Genomic DNA, 18,452 nt, shown 5'->3' on the forward strand with positions numbered 1-18,452 from the left:
CAGCTGGGTTACAGGGAGCCTCCAAAGATCGTGAGAAGCAGCACTTCCTCCACGGAAGAGGGAAGCCCCGCCTCTAGTGGGGAAGAGATGCAGGGCTCAGAGGATGCAAGAGAGAGCCAAGACACCGTGCATGACCAAAGTGGGGGTGAGACAGGTCCCCTTTTACCCACGCCCTCTCTGCGCAGTAGGTTCACGCGCAGAGAGGGGAGGCATCAGATGGGGGTCAAGAGACTACTCTGCTGGGGAAAGTTTAAGGACCGCCCACTCTCAGATTCTGCTAGTGACTGAGCAAGACATGGAATTGAGACGTTCTGCACTGTAAATGTTTTTGCACCAATAATAAAGCCTATTGAAAGACCAGTGGGGATCTTGCCTGTTCACTCTCGAGCAACCATGCCAGTAGGCATAATAGGTTGAAACCACCCCTCATCCTGAACAGTATAGAAAGAGGACAGTATAGAATTACAAGTGGTTTGCAGAAGGTCATAATTCAGAGGCTGCAGAGTTCAGAGAAGCTGGGAAATATTGGGAGAGGAGCACGAAGAAGCAGCAGCAGCACCAGGGGAGAGACAGATGACAGACTCAGTGTCTCTTGAAAGCCTTCCTGGCCCCCTCCTCCCAGAACCGGGCGGGCATTGAGAATAGTAGAACAGAAAGCTCAGAGGCAGAAAGTACAGGTCAGCTGACGCAGGGGTGACATAGAATAGGAGAGACGGAGGGGGTGGGATTTTACTCGAAGCAATGCCTTTATCCAAGAGGTGGCATCCTACGTGTCTCTCTTTCTCTGTGAATATTGAATAAATACCTTGGTAAGAGCTTCTTGTTTTTTCCCCACTACTGCCTGCCTGCTGTGAGGGAGGTGGATCAGATTCCCTGAAGCCTGACACGTTGATGAATCGCACCACACCAGCCTTCCTGCTACCTCTCTTATACCTCCCAACAACCCACAGTGATGCAACCTGTGCCTGTCTGGCCCGTTGCTCAGCAATATGTCACATTCTCCATGTTCTGGGAGTCGGTGGGGCCAGAGAGCCTTCAGCACAGAGGCTGTTATGTTGGAGCTGCAGGAGAGCAGCAGGGTCTGGCTCCCTTGGTTGCCTCTGTTGGAACCTGCATCCAAGCTGGAAACCTCATCACACTGCCAGCGGCAGAGCTAGCTGCTCAGGCACCCAGAGCGGCACACATGCTGTGCACCCTGGGGCAGGGAGATCCACCCGGGGGTGCCCATCGGCATGGCGGCGATCTGCCGGGGGGGGAGGGGCAATCAGCACAGCGGTCATCTGCCATGGGGAGTTATGGGTGTTGTGGCGATCCGCCCGGGGGGGGGGATATTGCCACCCCCCTTGAGGGATGACACCCGGGGCAGACCGCCCCCACCTCCCGCCTTCCTATGCCCCTGCGTCTGCCATGTGCTTCTGCCTCTCTGTGACCCCTCAAACTTCCTGCTTCTAGTACCTCCTAACTTGTAGCACCCCTTCTCTGAAGTGTGGCTGGTATCCTACCCCCAGGATCCGGGATCTAAGTCATCGCCCCTGGGAGGCTCTTGGATGGGTGGCCCTCATTACTCTTCCTCATCCAGCCAGTCCCTGACAGATACCATCCATGGGCTTTCAGCTCACCAGTGCCGTCTTTAGCATATACGCCGCCGGGGTGCAAAGATCCGCCCAGCCCCCCTCAAATTTAGTTTAACCCCCGAATTAACTTTTATTATGCTTATGTCAGACACCACGCTTACGCCTTATCTCTTGTTTACTAAAGAAAGAAGGAAAAAGAAACAAACATTTTTATTTGCTCATTTATTTACAATACACTTATACTTAAGTATACAACACCGCCACACTTAAAATTACAAGTATTGTGTAGGCACCTACTTAGGAGAAACATCTGTCATGTCAAAGGTGCCGCTGACCCTGCTGCCACATAGCAGCTCAATACATAATATTTTGATGTAAGAGTTAATTTCACCTATATGGCGCCGTTGAGTCTGACAAGCACCGCCTTTGTGAATGACAGCGCGTCTTTGATAAATAAGTGCACAAAGTCGAAAGTCCTTTAGTGAAACAGTAGGTATACATTTCAGTAATACCTAGGTATATATGTATTTTGTTTTTCTAGCTTGATCAAAATTTTTATTTTGTAACAGGTAGATAGTTAAGAGCTTAGGCGGCTTCAACGGCAGGCGCCTGGCACCCCGCAGAATTCGGCACCCGGGTGCCCCGCACCCCTTTCACCCTCAGGTAAAGACGGCCCTGCTGCCCACCCAAAAGTGAAGACAGGTAGAAGGGGGAGATCTGTGCAGGTGGAGTAATGCAAGTGTCACACCACTGGTGGGAGCTGGTGGAAGTAAACAGAGGGTTGCATCCGCTCAGTCCAAGCCCCTCCTAGCCTGACAGAAGGGGTGTGAGCACATCACAGCGGATTTCAGGATCTTGGCACTGATCAACCTTTGAGGCAGGAACTTTGAGGGAGTATACTTTGCTCAACATTTATTTGACATCTCATATAATCAGCAAAAACATTCCACAGACTTCAAGGTTTTGTCCCACTCCTCTCCAGTTAGGGGAACTCTCCTGATTTCACCATCCATTTCTGCAAATTATGTCCATTTCTGCTACTTTTAGAGAAATGAATCAATCCATTGTTCATTCTCCTCTAATCTGATTCATAATATATCCCTGTAGTATTCAAGAAATAGCTTATTAATTTTTTTATTGTTCACTTTCCATATAATTAAAGTTCATTTTTAAACTTTCCCCCCCTCAGCTATTAATTTGTGTGTTTCCAGAGTGTTAAGTATCTATCCTTATCTCTTTGATAGTAGTATTTTCTCCCCTAGTCTCTGTAACAATCGTTTTAGTTTTAGGCTTTGAAAGTTTTTAAATTCAGTTTTTTGTGTGCCTGGTATTTTCTGCATGCTTTATCCACTGGGATATCTCCCAACATACAATCTTTTCCCTTAATCTTTCTTGTCAATTCTTATTCTTTCAATATTTCTGCCTCTCATCATTAGAAAAGCTATTATTTTCTCAATTAAGTGTGCATCCTGAAAATCCTTGGCTTATTTCAATTGTGTAAATGTGAATAGCCAGCCATTTATTTCCCTGATTAAAAAAGGGGGGGGGAGGGGGACAACAACAGGTCTGCAGAATTGAGTATTTAATGTTCTGATATTAGCTTTGTTTCACTTAAAGTGCAAGTTGTCTTGACTTAACATTGAAACTTAACAGTGGACATTTTGTATCTCCTTCCCCACCCCTGGCATCTGTAGAAAAGGAAAGTGTCATATAGAATGGACCACAGCTTACCCAGCACTGCTGTCTAAACAAGGAGCCAATATGCTGTAGTGGTTCAGCTAACATAAAAGGTAAAGGAAAAGGGACCCCTGACCATTAGGTCCAGTCGTGACTGACTCTGGGGTTGCAGCGCTCATCTCGCTTTATTGGCCAAGGGAGCCGGCGTACAGCTTCCAGGTCATGTGGCCAGCAGGACTAAGCCGCTTCTGGTGAACAAGAGCAGCGCACGGAAACACCGTTTACCTTCCCGCAGGAGCGGTACCTATTTATCTACTTGCACTTTGACGTGCTTTCAAACTGCTAGGTTGGCAGGAGCAGGGACCGAGCAACGGGAGCTCACCCCATCGCAGGGATTCGAACCGCCGACCTTTTGATCGGCAAGTCCTAGGCTCTGTGCTTTAACACACAGTGCCACCCGTGTCCCTTAAGCTAACATAACCTGTTTCAAATGCTTACTCAGTCCTGAAGCTCACTGAATAACCTTGCAATCTCTTGCCCTAAGTAGCATATACCAGGCCAGACTGTTGGTCTAGACCAGGAGTAGTCAACCTTTTCATACCCACCGCCCACTAATGCATCTTTCTTGATGGTAAAATTTCCTTACTGCACACCAGTGCTTGATGGAAGGAGGATTCAGCTTGTGCCTCAGAACCCCCCTACCGCCCACCTAGAATCCTGAAACGGCCACTAGTGGGCGGCAGGGACCAGGTTGACAACCCCTGGTCTAGCCAGTCCAATATTGTCCTGTTCTTACTGTTCTGCTCTCCAAATCCTCAATATTTGTCTATTCTGCTATCACCTTGCTTCACTGCTCCCATGCGGTTTTAGAATTCTTGTTCCTGATCTTGCACTTGTGAACTCTGTCCTGTAGTCCTAGATCAGACCCATCCCTGCAAACTATTTGCCTTCTAAGGGGAATGCATTGGGTCTTTCCATGCCACTGAGTCTGTGTTGTTAATTTTCTTTAAAGAAGAAGAGGAGGAGGAGGAGGAGGAGGAGGAGGAGGAGGAGGAGGAGGAGGAGTTTGGACTTGATATCCCGCCTTTCACTCCCGTTAAGTAGTCTCAAAGCGGCTAACAATCTCCTTTCCCTTCCTCCCCCACAACAAACACTCTGTGAGGTGAGTGGGGCTGAGAGACTTCAAAGAAGTGTGACTGGCCCAAGGTCACCCAGCAGCTGCATGGGGAAGAGCTGGGAAGCGAACCCGGTTCACCAGATTACGAGCCTGCCGCTCTTAACCACTATACCAAACTGGCTCTTAAGCAGTTCAGCACAGCTTTAACCAGAACAAAGCTGCTGGACAAAAAGAGGAATTGAAGGGGAAAAAATTAGATGAAGATGTGGAATTTAAACTGCGTGATCATGATATCACCACTGTAAAAAAGTATAGAGTATAGGCATTCTACAAGATTTCACAACTGTTACCTGAGCATTGGTACCAGTAATTGAAACGAAATGGCTTACTTTTAGAATTCGGAAGTGCCAGCGTAGAGTGAGGTTCTGCTGTGCTTTGCTGAAAGCCTGTTTGATCATTGTGAAGAGTTGTGGCACACAAGGTGGCCATCACATCACTGCTGGTGCAAATCTCAAAGGAAGGATAGTTAAGCACTGTTTTCTGTTTGCATAGTGTTGTGATTTGCCCCCACCCGAAAAGCTTAACAAAGCCAGAGCAATGGGGAACATAGGAAGAGTATTGCGTGCGAGATCTCTCAGGGGAAATGCTTGCACTATAGACTAGATCAGTGTTTCCCAACCTTTTTTGGGCAAAGGCACACTTGTTTCATGAAAAAAATCTCGAGGCACACCACCATTACAGCCCCGTGACATCAGCGCGCAGCGTCACGCCGGGAGGGACATGAATTGCTAGCAAGTTACATAATCACCTCCTTGAGGGCTGGCTCATCTTCTCCGAAGGCAGAACCCCATTAATTAACAGCACAGACTCACACCATAGCCAAGACGAGGGGGGAAAACCTCAGTCATGCACAGTCATGCACATGTGGGGGCTAAATGAGGACGAAGACCGGGCAGAGAGCAGGGTTCAAATCACCCCACCTGGCCAGGACAATCCCTGGGTGCTCCCTTGGGCCACTCGCCTGACCCACCTCGCAGGGCTGTTGTTGCGAGGATAACACGGGGAGAACCACGCACGCCCCCGGGAGCTCCTTGGAGGAGAAAGCGGGCAATGAATGCAATGCACGAAATATATGAGAGGCGACCAGGTTTTGCAGGTGAGGGGCCCCCGCCAGCCTCCGCTTCCAACACCCGGCGCAACGACGCCGAAGTTTCCCCCCGGGCTCAGCTCGGGGAGCAGCGCTGCTCCCCCCCAGCTCCCCTTCGCCCTCCCAGCTCTCTCTGCCGCCCACTGGGGACCCCCCTCACCTGCCAAGTCCGGAGCGCCGGTGGAAGTTGCATGCATGCATGCAGGGCGCCGCGTTGCCATTGCATTGCACTGCACTCCATGCAACGCCTGCACACATGCATTGCCTTGCACGCCCGCCAAGGGGTCTCCCCGCGGTCCGATGCGTCCCCTCCGGTGCGGATGCAGCATTGCAAAAATAAAAAATCCCCGACGCAGCCCTACCTGGGGGGCAGCCTCCGCCTCCGCCGCTCCGCCTCCGCGGGGATCCCCGGGCTCCATCCTGCCGCCCGATCTCCGCGGGGGCGCAGGCAGGCTGCGCGGGGTCTGCGTGGAAGAGCCCCTGCCCGCCCGGCCGTCGCCGCTGCGCTCATTCCATGGCCGGGAGAAGAGCGCTTCAAACAAAACGCCCGGCCCGCCAGGCCACGCTGGGAAACGTAGTTCGCGCACCCCGCGCAGGCGCAGAGCCCAAGGGCGAGGGGACTACGGATCCTGGCAGCCCCCGCGCCGGGGACGGAGGGGGAGAGGACGGGTGCAGGGATGGAGGGACGGGTGGGCGAGCGAGTGAGTGAGTGGCAGCCACCAAGCCTTGGCCGAGAGCCAGGAAGGGCCTCCCCGGAGGAGGAGGGAGGCGCAGAGCGGGAGGGAGGGAGGGAACCCCAGGGGTCATCTAGTGACGGCGCCCCAATCGAAAATTTGACTAAAAAAAAAATCTTTCAAATTTTTTAATTTTTCCCGCGGCACACCAGGCAACATCTCGCGGCACACTAGTGTGCCGCGGAACAGTGGTTGGGAAACACTGGACTAGATAACCTCTCTTTTTTCCATGGGAAGGGAGAGCAAAGAGTACTTCAGCTTGATCAAATAACCTGTAGATTACTAAAATAAATCTCATCAGGAGGCTCCTAATGATGCTAAGCAAGGGGAAGGCAAGGGAATTGTTCCAAAAATCATTAAACAGTTCCCTTCACCATAAACATGGAAAAAGCACAAATCAACAGTATTAAAAATAAATAAAAAATCAGTACACAGTCCCCCAAAGCATTATCTCTACTTCCACACCATGTGGTTCCCATGCGGGTTTTTTTGTTTGTTTGTTTTACAAATTTCTCAGTTCAAGCTAGTCAGCAGTTACCGTGAGGCTCAAATCGCAGGTTCAGTGTTTCTGGAGCCCTTTGATTTCTCTTTGGCCTCTCCTCTGTTTGCGGATCAGAGGTTCCAAACTCACACCCCAGTCCCAAAACAGTCTCTGTAGTTGCACACCTGTGGCTTCAAAACACATGTCCATGCAATCATCCATTAGATTTTATCCCTTGCAGGGGAGCAGAAGAGATTCAGGCATCATACAGCCTAACCCCCAAACTCATAACAAGAATTTATGCTAGAATATGCATTTTTAAAATGCATTTTGCTACACTTTCTGAACTTAAAGTACAAGATCTGACAGATAATTGTGTTCTAAGCCACAAAGGAGGTCAATTCACTTGAAACTGCAGGTGGAAAGCCCTTTCCGATTTCAGAGGAGAGGGGGTTGCGGGCAGAAATCCTCCCACATCCTCACGTGGGGGTTAGCCTTTGCCCCCCCGCCCCCCCGCGAGAGTAGGGAATCCCCGGGCGGGTGCCAATCAGCGGGCCGGGGAGGCGTGGTCTAGCCTATTGAAGGACCGCCCTCTTGGCCCCTTCCCGCCGCTGTTTTGGAGCCGCCCCTGCTGCCTCCCTCGGGCTGCAGAGCTCCGTCCCTCAGGAGACCGCGGTCCACGGTCCCCACTGGGGCAGAAAGAAGGTGGGGAGGCACCGGCGGCGGCTCCTGCCTGCGCGTGGAGGACCAGGCCGCGGCTGCCCCGCCGGCGAGCAGGCCACGCGGGGCACCTCTCTTCGTGTGGAGGCGGAGAGCAGGAGGGGTCAAGGACACGGAGCAGCCCCTTCCGCCCCCCCCCCTACTCGCCAGCTGCTTGTTTTCTGGTCTTCCCTGCTGTGCTCTCGGGTTTCCTGGCTCTCCCCCTGCAGTTGCCTATTCTGTTTGGGCTTTAACGGCGGGCTGCCTCACTTAGCTGTTCTCCTGCTTTTCTCCCTCTTAGCGCCAGGTCCGCCGCGCGCCCCCCCCCCCCCCCGTTCTAACCCTGCCTCCACTAAGTGTGGGTTTTGAAGCTGAGGCTTCCATTTTTGTTAAGGGCAGAGAACAGACGCCATCTTTGCGGGCACACGTGGTGGTAGTGCGAGCGGCCATCTTTGTTGAGGGAAGGGGAAGTGATCACGGTCGCCATCTTGGGAAGGGACACTTGTGGAGGCACGGGCGGCCATTTTAGGTGTGGCGTTAGGAACATATTCTGAATACAAGCAGAGTATTCTTTGAAAAAAGCGGAGGTAGCAGCTTTGCAAGCAGCAATTGAGCAAGCAAGGTTTGCACACAGTTCAATCAGAACCTTTACGTATGCGGTTTCATAGTTATACTGATTAGGAACCTTCCTTTTCTGGGTATAGTGGTGCAGTGATTTAGGCAGTAAGTATGAAGGCATTGGGAGTTGATTCTTGGATTGCTTGGTTTTCATTCGGCTAGGGGGCAAAAAGTGCTGTGTGCTTTAGTATTTGGAAGTAAGTGGCTTCGATGCTGTTGGTGCTAAAGGGCTGAGTGCTGAAATAATTAAGTGGCTTTAGTATTTGGAAGTAAGTGGCTTCGATGCTGTTGGTGCTAAAGGGCTGAGTGCTGAAATAATTAAGTGGCTTTAGTGTTTGGAAGTAAGTGGCTTCGATGCTGTTGGTGCTAAAGGGCTGAGTGTTGGGAATAATTAAGTGGCTTTTATGCTGTTGGGGCACAGTGCCTGGTATAGTGTAAGTGGCTTCGATGCTGTTGGTGCTAGGGCCTCCGGCACGCCCCAGAGCGGTGACACCCGCTGGGATCCTCGTTGGCGTACTTCAACGGGACTCCCACGGCTTGTGGACAACCCTTCCCGGTCCCCGCGCCGGGTAGTCGTTAGGAGCCAATGCCTAAGGCCAATACCTTTCAATTCTGTAATCAATAAAGTTGTGGCCTTTTCATGCCCATGAACCTTAAATACCGTGTCTAGTGTCTTTATTTCACATGGGGGAGGGGACTTGCCACGCAATGAAATTCTTCTCCACCCCTACTTGAGTTCCTCCTCTCTTGAGAGAGTGGGAGATAAAAAGGCATGCCTTCACCCTGAAAACACTGTCCAAGCTTTTTGAAAAATACAAAATAGCTTAAGGTGCTCCTCTCTTACCATCATTTAGCTTTTTATCAGTACTTCACACCTGACCTCGCCTTCTTGTTTTCTATGGTGCAGAAAACAATGCTATTATATTGTTTTCTTTCCCTTCCACATGTAGACTTGTATCATAGTAAGTTGTACTCAGAGTGGATCGACTGAAATCAAAGGATTTTCAAGGGTCCAGTGCCCTGCAATGCTGGGATCTCAACTAAAGCATCCATGAAAGATGACCATCCAACCTCGGCTTGAAAACTTCCAAGGAAAGAGAGCCCACAAGTTCCTGATGGAGTCTACTCCGCTGTCAAACAGCTCTTACCATCAGAAAGTTCTTCCTGATGTTTAGTTGGAATCTCTTTGCTTGTAACTTGAAGTCATTGATTCGAGTCCTTCTAAAGGGTGAGGATTGCCTTACAGGCTTTTCAGTGGTAAAATACAGTCATTACTCATGCTACGTTTGCTTCAGGTTGAACATTTTCAGGCTGTGTCTCGCAGCAACCAGAAAGTACCAGAAAGGGTTACTTCTGGGTTTCGTCGCTCGTGCATGCACAGACACGCAAAATGACGTCACATGCATGTGCAGAAGCGGCGATTTGTGACCCACGCACACACAACCATGCAGATGTGGGTTGCATTCTGCTCATGTTACGAACAGGCCTCCAGAACGGATCCCGTTTGCAACCAGAAGTACCACTGTATCAGGGTGTGGGTGTGCGTTTTGCACAGCTGGATCTATAAAGGGAAAGGATCAATTCAATTTGTAATGAGAATATGTACTGATTGTAATCAATAGCCCTATTTCAGCCAGGAATATGCTTTGATTATGAAAAACAAGAAGAAAGCCCTATTCTCATGAATTCTCTCTCCCCCTACTTGTCTATTAGAGCAGGGATAACCAACATGGTGCTCTCTAGATGCTGTGGAACTGCAACTCCCTTCATCCCTGATGATTAAGCAATTTGGCTGTGGCTGATGGGAATTGTAGTTTAACAAAATCTGGCGGGCACAGAGGCACTGTGGATACATGTTTGATATATGCGAGGGTTGTTGGGAGATCAAATAGCTAGGTTGGCAGGAGCTCGGACAGAGCAATGGGAGCTCACCCCATCTCTCGGATTTATGCCACCGACCTTCCGGTTGGCAAGCCCAAGAAGCTCAGTGGTTTAGATCTCAGCGTTAAGCTAGCAGTTTGAAAGCACACCAGTGCAAGTAGATAAATAGGTACTGCTGCAGCAGGAAGGTAAACGGCATTTCTGTGCACTCTGGTTTCCATCATGGTGTCCCCTTGTGCCAGAAGCAGTTTAGTCCTGCTGGCGACATGACCTGGAAAGCTGTCTGCGGACAAACGGCGGCTCCCTCGGCCTGAGAGCGAGCTGAGTGCTGCAACCCCATAGTCACCTTGGACTGGACTTACCTAATCATCCAGGGGTCCTTTACCTTTGGCCTTAGCAGTAGACACACAAGTTGTGGTGGGTGGTAGTTGTGACCCCTCTTCCAAGCTGCTGCTTGATCTGAAAGGCTGACGCTACACAATTCCCCTCAAAAGTAGGGGTGTGCTTTAGTGGTTCAAATCTCATCTCTTGCATAAGCAGCCTCGGGCAAGTCATTATTCTCACATTGTCAACCCTGCGCCTCTTTATTTATTTAGAATATTTGTAGCCCACCTTTCTGTCCATTAAGGAGCTGCAAGGTAATTAACAACATCAATAATGACTAATTAAAGCCATTACAAATTAAAGTGGTGGATACACAGCCAAACAAGAAACTCCGAGAAGTGGGGAGTGTGTCAAAAGCCTCATTAAATAATAATAAAAATGCTCTATTTCTGTGTGGCCCCCCCCCAATTTCTATAGCTATGATTATCCTTCATTGTTGTGATTTGATCACAAAATGTCCTGCTTTCCCTTAGGATGTCCCTGTTTTCATCAGAGAAATGTTGGAGGATATGAGGTCCTGCCTGCAGTTTTTCCCCATTGGGAGAACAAGATGCTGAACTATATGGGTTTTGGACCTGATCCAACACAGCTCTCCTTGCATTATAATAGAAGTGTAAGAGACTTATCATTTCAGTTCTATGGAAATAACAATTTCGCCTGTTATGATTCTACCTAGTTCTCTTCAGATTTACATACAGTGGTACTTTGGTTCCCAAATGCCGAAAACCCGGAAGTTTTCAAACGTTTTTCGGAAGCCGAGCGTCTGATGTGGTTGCTGGCTATTGTTTGCAGGGCGCCTGCAGCAATCAGAAGTTGCGCCTTGGTTTTTGAATATTTCAGAAGTCAAATGGACTTCTGGAACAGAGTAAGTTTGGTGCTTTTGTTTTTGCTTTTTGTTTTGCGTTTTTGTTTTTGAGGCTTTTCTGGTTAATTTGTTTTTGTGATTGTGTGGAACCCAGTTCAGCTACTGATTGATTGATTGATTGATTGATTGATTGACTGGTTGTGTGGCTGTGGAAATGGATAAAAGCCTCCCCTCCAAACAATGACTATCATCAGTCAAAATTTAATTTTTAGTTTCATCATCTACAATACTGTCTTCTTTATTTTATAGTACAGCACATTAAATATTGCTTTCATTTTATGGATAAATGGTCTCATTAGATAGTAAAATTCATGTTAAATTGCTGTTTTAGGGGTTGTTTGTATAGGTCTGGAACGGATTAATCCATTTTGCATTACTTTCTAAGGGAAAGCACACCTTGGTTTTGGAACGCTTTGGTTTTGGAACAGACTTCCAGAATGGATTAAGTTTGAGAACTAAAGTACCACTGTATATTCAATCAGTGTGGCTGTGGAGAGGAGCTGCACTGACCATGCCTGCCCCCCTGGTGTACATTCATATACCACAAACCATCTGAGGTGCTCTTTATAGAATTTTTTTATAGGAGGCACTGGTGGGCACAGTTGCATGCCACATTGGTGACCCCTGCTTATAGTCTTGGCTAGATTAATTTATAGGACTGCTGTTACTTGCACAGGTTATAGCGAGGAATTTCCCCATGCTCATAATTTAGCCTTCCTTTTAGAAAACCACACTGTTTGTAGCCGAAAGTAATGAGCTCTTTACAAATCAAAGAACAATGGCCCCTCCTTTTTCTTTAAAAGTACTAAAACTGGAAGACATTTGATGATGAATAGAGGGAAAATAAACATAATACAGAGAAATTGCCACTTAACGGAATTGATCTTACCCTGTGGTTTTAAATTGCTATTTATAACTCAGGCTAATCAAATTCTGTCTTTCTCTTTCAGATCATAATTGCATTCTCCTCCCCTTTGCCTCATGTTTGTCTACTGGGGGTTCTGTGTAATGTGCTGCTATCCTCGTGGCGCACTTGTGGGAGGGGGCACAATTTAGCTGTTTCAGTTAAAGTACTGAGCATAAGTGCATGGGTGGTGGTGGGCGGGGGGGGGGGGCAAATGTCCTCAAATGCATAATTTCTCCACAAGTGTGAATGACAGCCATTCGACTATAGAGACAGTACATTCAGAACTGCCACCAAAGGGTTAAATATCCTACTCCCCCCCCCCCCCGTAACACCAGCCATTGGAGGCCTGTTTTTAATTTTTATTTTTTCTACACCTAGATCCGGGGTAGCTATGTTTGTTCCATCCTGTTTCTGCATTAAGACACCTAAAAAAAATATCCACATGAAAATTCTTTTTAAAATTGGTATTTTAATCACTAAATATGTGCTTAAATAGGAGAAGAATCATGGCTAAAACAAGCCATACCTAAAGGGAAGGCAAGCTGCTGCTCTTTTAGAGCTGGATAATGCCAATCAAATCTGAAGTGCCTTGCTGGCTTTTCCAGGTGCACGAGAAACAGCAGGCAGAAAGCTTCACCATGTTTTAACGTGGAGTGAATCTGTTTGCTTAACTCCAGGGTAATTTATAATACAAGGTAAGTATCTATTAAGGTATGGAATCAACTCAGAAAGGGGCTGATCCGCTAAAGACTACAATACACTTAATTTCTTTCTTTTCGCTGTTGGAGAAATCATCAGAAGCAATTGCACCCCAGTCATTGTAGAATTAAAGGTAAAGGTAAAGGTACCCCTGCCCGAACGGGCCAGTCTTGACAGACTCTGGGGTTTGTGCGCCCATCTCACATCTATTGGCCGGGGGCCAGCGCTGTCCGAAGACACTTCCGGGTCACGTGGCCAGCGTGACAACGCTGCTCTAGCGAGCCAGAGCCGCACACGGAACGCCGTTTACCTTCCCGCTGGTAAGCGGTACCTATTTATCTACTTGCCCCCGGGGGTGCTTTCGAACTGCTAGGTTGGCAGGCGCTGGGACCGAGCAGCGGGAGCGCACCCCGCCGCGGGGATTCGAACCGCCGACCTTTCGATCGGCAAGCCCTAGGCGCTGAGGCTTTAACCCACAGCGCCACCCGCGTCCCGCCATTGTAGAATTACTAATAGCTAATAACTGAATGATGCTTGCAATCAAGAATTTTCTGGCCCAATCTTCAGTTTCAAATAATAAACAAGGTGCATTCTCATTTGGGGGAAATGCGTATTTTGGCAGGATGAAAATGAAGCCAAAAGTAGTGGACAAACAACTGAAGTGCCTTTAAAGCAGTGGTCGGCAATCTAAGGTCCATGGGCCACAAACAGCCCATGGAGGTCATTTTCCTGGCCCACAAGCTGCTCTCGAACCGAGCTGCCTGCTTGGCGAGTCCCCGTGCACTGCACTAAACCGGTGCAGTGTGGTGCGGGGACTTGCTTTTACGGTGCTGGAAATCACGTCTGCACAGACGCACGCACCCAAAATCGCAGGGGCGCGTGGTCATGTGCCCCTGCGATCCGGCCCACAGAGGGGGTCCGTGGCAGTGAACCGGCCCAGGCAAGGTAAGCCTTGCCGACCCCTGCTTTAAAGGCTTCTGCTGGTTCTCTCACTGCGAGAAGGAAAGTTACAGGGAACTAGGCAGAGGGCCTTCTCGGTAGTGGCACCCACACTGTGGAACGCCCTCCCTTCAGATGTCAAGGAGACAGAAAAAACTACGCAACTTTTTGAAGACATCTGAAGGCTGCCCTGTACCGTGAAGTTTTAATGCTTGATATTTTATTATGTGTTTATATAAGCTGTATGAGGGATGCAGGTGGCACTGTGGGTTAAAGCACAGAGCCTAGGGCTTGCCGATCAGAAGGTCGGCAGTTCGAATCCCCATGACGGGGTGAGCTCCCGTTGCTCGGTCCCTGCTTCTGCCCACCTAGCAGTTTGAAAGCACGACAAAGTGCAAGTAGATAAATAGGTACCACTCCAGCGGGAAGGTAAACGGTGTTTCTGTGCACTGCTCTGGCTCGTCAGAAGCAGCTTAGTCCTGCTGGCCACATGACCCGGAAGCTGTATGCCGGCTCCCTCGGCCAGTAAAGCGAGATGAGCACTGCAACCCCAGAGCCATCCATGACTGGACCGAACGGTCAGGGTTCCCTTTACCTTTACCTATATATGCTGTAAGCCGCCCAGAGTGGCTGGGGAAAACCAGCCAGATGGCCAGGGTATAAATAATACGATTATTATAATAATTATTAAATAGAGATTTAATTTGTGTTTATGGGGGGGGGGGCTGAAGTCAAATTACTATTTCTATAGCAGGGTCAAAGCTGGGTCCCTATCATTAGTGGCCTACAGCCCCGTAAGCATGAAATTGGCTATATATATATATATATATATATCCCACTGAGAATAACTTCAACTTAAGTCACTGTGGAACAAAACACTGGAACACTCAAAATCATTTGTCCATGCGTATGCACAAAAAGAAGTAAATCTATGGAAACCTGCACTGATCATTGCAATGCATCTTTAATTATAACTACCCCAGAATTAAAATATTATTGTATAACCCTAGATGGTTTTATAATCTTAGAAGGGGGGTTGGCTGTGAAGGGTCATAATTGTGCCTCTCGTGAGGGAACATTGCATGTCTGAATTTGCCATTACGCTACTGGAAATAAGAGGTTGTGGTCAGAAACAGCTGAAAAAGCCCTGGTGTCTATGTGAAAGTCTGGTTTTGAATTCCAGCCCTGCTGCATAAATTGGTGCTGAAAGAGTGACTTGCTTTTATAAAAAGGACTCTCCCGGAGACCATTCAAATCTAAGAACGAATGTGCTGTGGATTGAGAAAGACATTCGCTGCAGTTTCCCTTCTTCTCTTGACCCTTCATGCGACCTAAGCGAGTCTCTTCTAAACTCAGCAAACGTTTGTCACTCAGGGGATTGCCAGGGTATGAAGGACAATGTTGAAGCGCTACAACAGGATAATGGCCCCTCCTGCTGCAGGAGCCACATCAAGATGTGTATTTTCTATGCACAAAACCATTATATGGAGATCTCTGAGACACTGGGCTCAACCAAAGTCGGTGTTTCTGTAATAACACACTCCTTGAGAAAAGCAGTGGGAGCTCTGACCACCCCATCAGAACCAGACATGGTCTGAGAGATGTCTGGGCTGTACATGGAGGCTGCTTGCTCACTGTACCATAGAAGAACATTGCTTTTCCTTATTCTTTTTAACTTACTTGGAGGACTTACCTTGTGCTTTGATTTACTCCACTACACATGGGCTCTCGCACGTCCGGGGGGGGGGGGAATGACTCCAGGAGTTGGTAGCGTTTCTTCAAAGGGAAAGCAAAAAATAAGAAGCTGGGAGATCATTTAGTAGCACGAGAGGCCAAAGCTTGACTCATGGCAGGGAACAGTCCATATAATTGTCGTAAGGATAAGATTGTCCTCTACCAATTCAAGTATGACAACTAGGATCGACAATGAAATGTTGTAGCATGCGATGTTTCCTGTTAAGGATTCCAATTTAACTACCCCTCTTGCCTGGCTTCCCATTTCATACAGAGAGAAAGAAGAAGAAGAGGAGGAGGAGGAGGGGGAGGAGGAGGAGAAGAAGAAGATATCCCGCCTTACCACTCCCCTTCAGGAGTCTCAAAGCGGCTCACATTCTCCTTTCCCTTCCTCCCCCACAACAAACACTCTGTGGGGTGAGTGGGGCTGAGAGGCTTCAGAGAAGTGTGACTGGCCCAAGGTCACCCAGCAGCTGCATGGGGAGGAGCGGAGACGCGAACCCGGTTCCCCAGATTACGAGTCTACCACTCTTAACCACTACCCCACACTGGCTAAAACCAAAGGGACTCACACAGCATGGTCAGTCCTCACTAGACTGATTTGCAGCCTTATTCCCCCTAAAGCTTTTTCTGTGTGTACATGAGTGTACTTTTGCAAACCTCAAATACCCTGCTCCAGAAGTTGCTGAACTACAACTACCAACAGTCCCAAAAAGAAATGTCGATGGTAAGCAATGATGGGAGCTTTAGTTCAACTGCACCAAAAGTTTCCCACACCTGCCCAAGACTGCAAGAGAACATTTTTAGCTGCCTTCGTAACAGCTGAACATTTAAATTCCTTGGGCACAATACACATATTGTGGGATGCCAAATGCCACCTATTAGCACTTAACAAGAAAAACATGTTACTGTAAGAAAACATGCACATTTTAATGAAAAGAGCGTTCTCATCATGCAAGAAACTACAAATGCCTTGGGAAATGTTTAAAATGAAGAAGCAATGACTTTCATTTTAATTTGTATAGTGTCACTATAATAGTGGGGGAGACTTGAAAGATGGGTGTGAGGTTGGGGATGATGTTAACATGGTGGGCATTTCCATTTGGTGGAAATATGTTGGGAATCTTGAATATATAATTAAATCTATTACCTGGAAGTGAGTCTCACTGAACTCCATACTATTTACTTGCAAACATTCCCCCCCCCCATAAAAAACCTAATTTGGTTGAAAAGAAAGGGGAGTGACATCACGAAATGTAGAATATTCCCATGGTGCTGTGTATGATTGTGCTCTGCTTTTAACCTTTAGCAAGATGCAGCAATGCATAAATCATAACAATGTTGTAAAGGTTAAAGTGGAAATCTCAAATTCCCTTAAAGGATTGTCAGGTTGTAAATGATCTTCCCGTCCTGAATGCTGTGAACATCCAATTAGACAATGAATTTTAGAGGTTTAAAAAAACCAGTCCTGTTTCTGTGGCATGAATCTTGAGCATCCAAACTATAAATTGCCCAGGTAAACATGAAACATTTCTGTCTGTTTGCAACCCTCTGTGTGTATATGTGAAACCATGGAAGGCTGAAAACTGTGGTCTTAGGCAAGGTAGGATAGCTAAAAATGGAAAGAAGGTTCTACCTTGGGCTGTTGAGTGTGTCCTGATGTCTCCAAATTCTGTAAATCCTAGTGGTGAGTAGGGATGCCAGAGAATTCTCATGAAACCAGAAACATGAGTGGAAATTGCCAATACTTACTTATTTGTCCCATGTCCAGAATGGAAATCAATCCAGCAAATAAAAGTTGTATTTGCTGATGTTGTTACTTTCAGTCTGCAAATGGCATATAATTGATTGCATTCCCCCCCCTTGCATTGTACTGAAATGAATGGGGTGGAATAATGCAACTTATGTAATTCACACCATTAACTTGACATAATTTTGCCACGGTGGGCAGTGCAAGGAATAACATAGTTTGTGGCAGAAGTCAAACTGCAGCGGAATGGAAACAGTACTGCATGCGATGAATACGGGCAGGAGCAGGGGAGAAACACACACACACACACACACACACAAACCCCTTCTTAAATCTCTAGTGGTGAGAACATGACACATGCATATTTGCTCATGCTGTTAGGGAACACCCCCAGCAGTAGAGATAAGAGAATAGGCTATAGAACTGTACCCATCTATGAATGCAGGTGGCACTGGCTGAGGGGAATTAAGCTTGTTTCTCCCCTAGCCAGTAAGCCTACTTTGGAAGTGCCTGGTGGGCTACCATTAGCAATGGAGAAGAAATTCACATTCAATTCACATTTAAAGGTGACTCAACCTCATTTGCACTTTCTGAAATAATATGCAAACCAAAACACAATTCTCCAACTGTTCTCTAGCCCAGTAATGTGTACAAAAAATACATATACTAGTGTACAGTGTGCAGAAAAACATACAAAGTGGTAAAAATAGGACACAAAAATGCATTACTTCACAGGAAATTGCTTTGAAAAAAGGTGTACAGTAGGAGGAATTTGAACTAAAATGATGATGTATTGTCACAAGTACTGTAAAAAAAAAAAAAGTAACTCACAAATGATTGTGGAGAATTAAATTTAAGATTGGGGGAAAATGAGATACTGAAGGAAGGCAATTCCCCAACTACCTCTACCAAATATGAGGAGCTTGCTGCAACTGTGGTGGCAGCAGAAGCAGGCAATGAATTCCTTGGAGGCTGGATCTGCAGCTCCTGTGGATCCTGTCATCTGAGGTGGTCGCCTCACCTTGCCTCAGGTGGGGCAGGACTGGCCCTTCGGAAAGGGTGATGGTGCAGGAGAGGCTGAGTAGCAAGATAGCAGGGTGGGCAGAGATGAGAGGAACAAGGAAGGTGGCAATGCAGTGAGAACACAGATACAGTGAATGAGCGCAAAATATTTACGTGAAAGGGATCCGGGGGGGGTGTGGATCTTGTCCGAAGCCCGGGTATGGGCTAGGGCCATGCCATGACC

General features: G+C 47.7%; 1 long non-coding RNA gene across 1 annotated transcript in view; it reads right to left on the reverse strand.

Annotated features, from left to right (window-relative positions):
- Positions 1-18,452, reverse strand: part of LOC309538102 — a 129,118-nt gene that overhangs the window by 45,456 nt on the left and 65,210 nt on the right. The gene's annotated exons all lie outside the window — the stretch shown is intronic.

This window comes from Podarcis vaucheri (assembly GCF_965113315.1).
Source record: "Podarcis vaucheri genome assembly, chromosome: 7".
NCBI lineage: Eukaryota > Metazoa > Chordata > Lepidosauria > Squamata > Lacertidae > Podarcis > Podarcis vaucheri.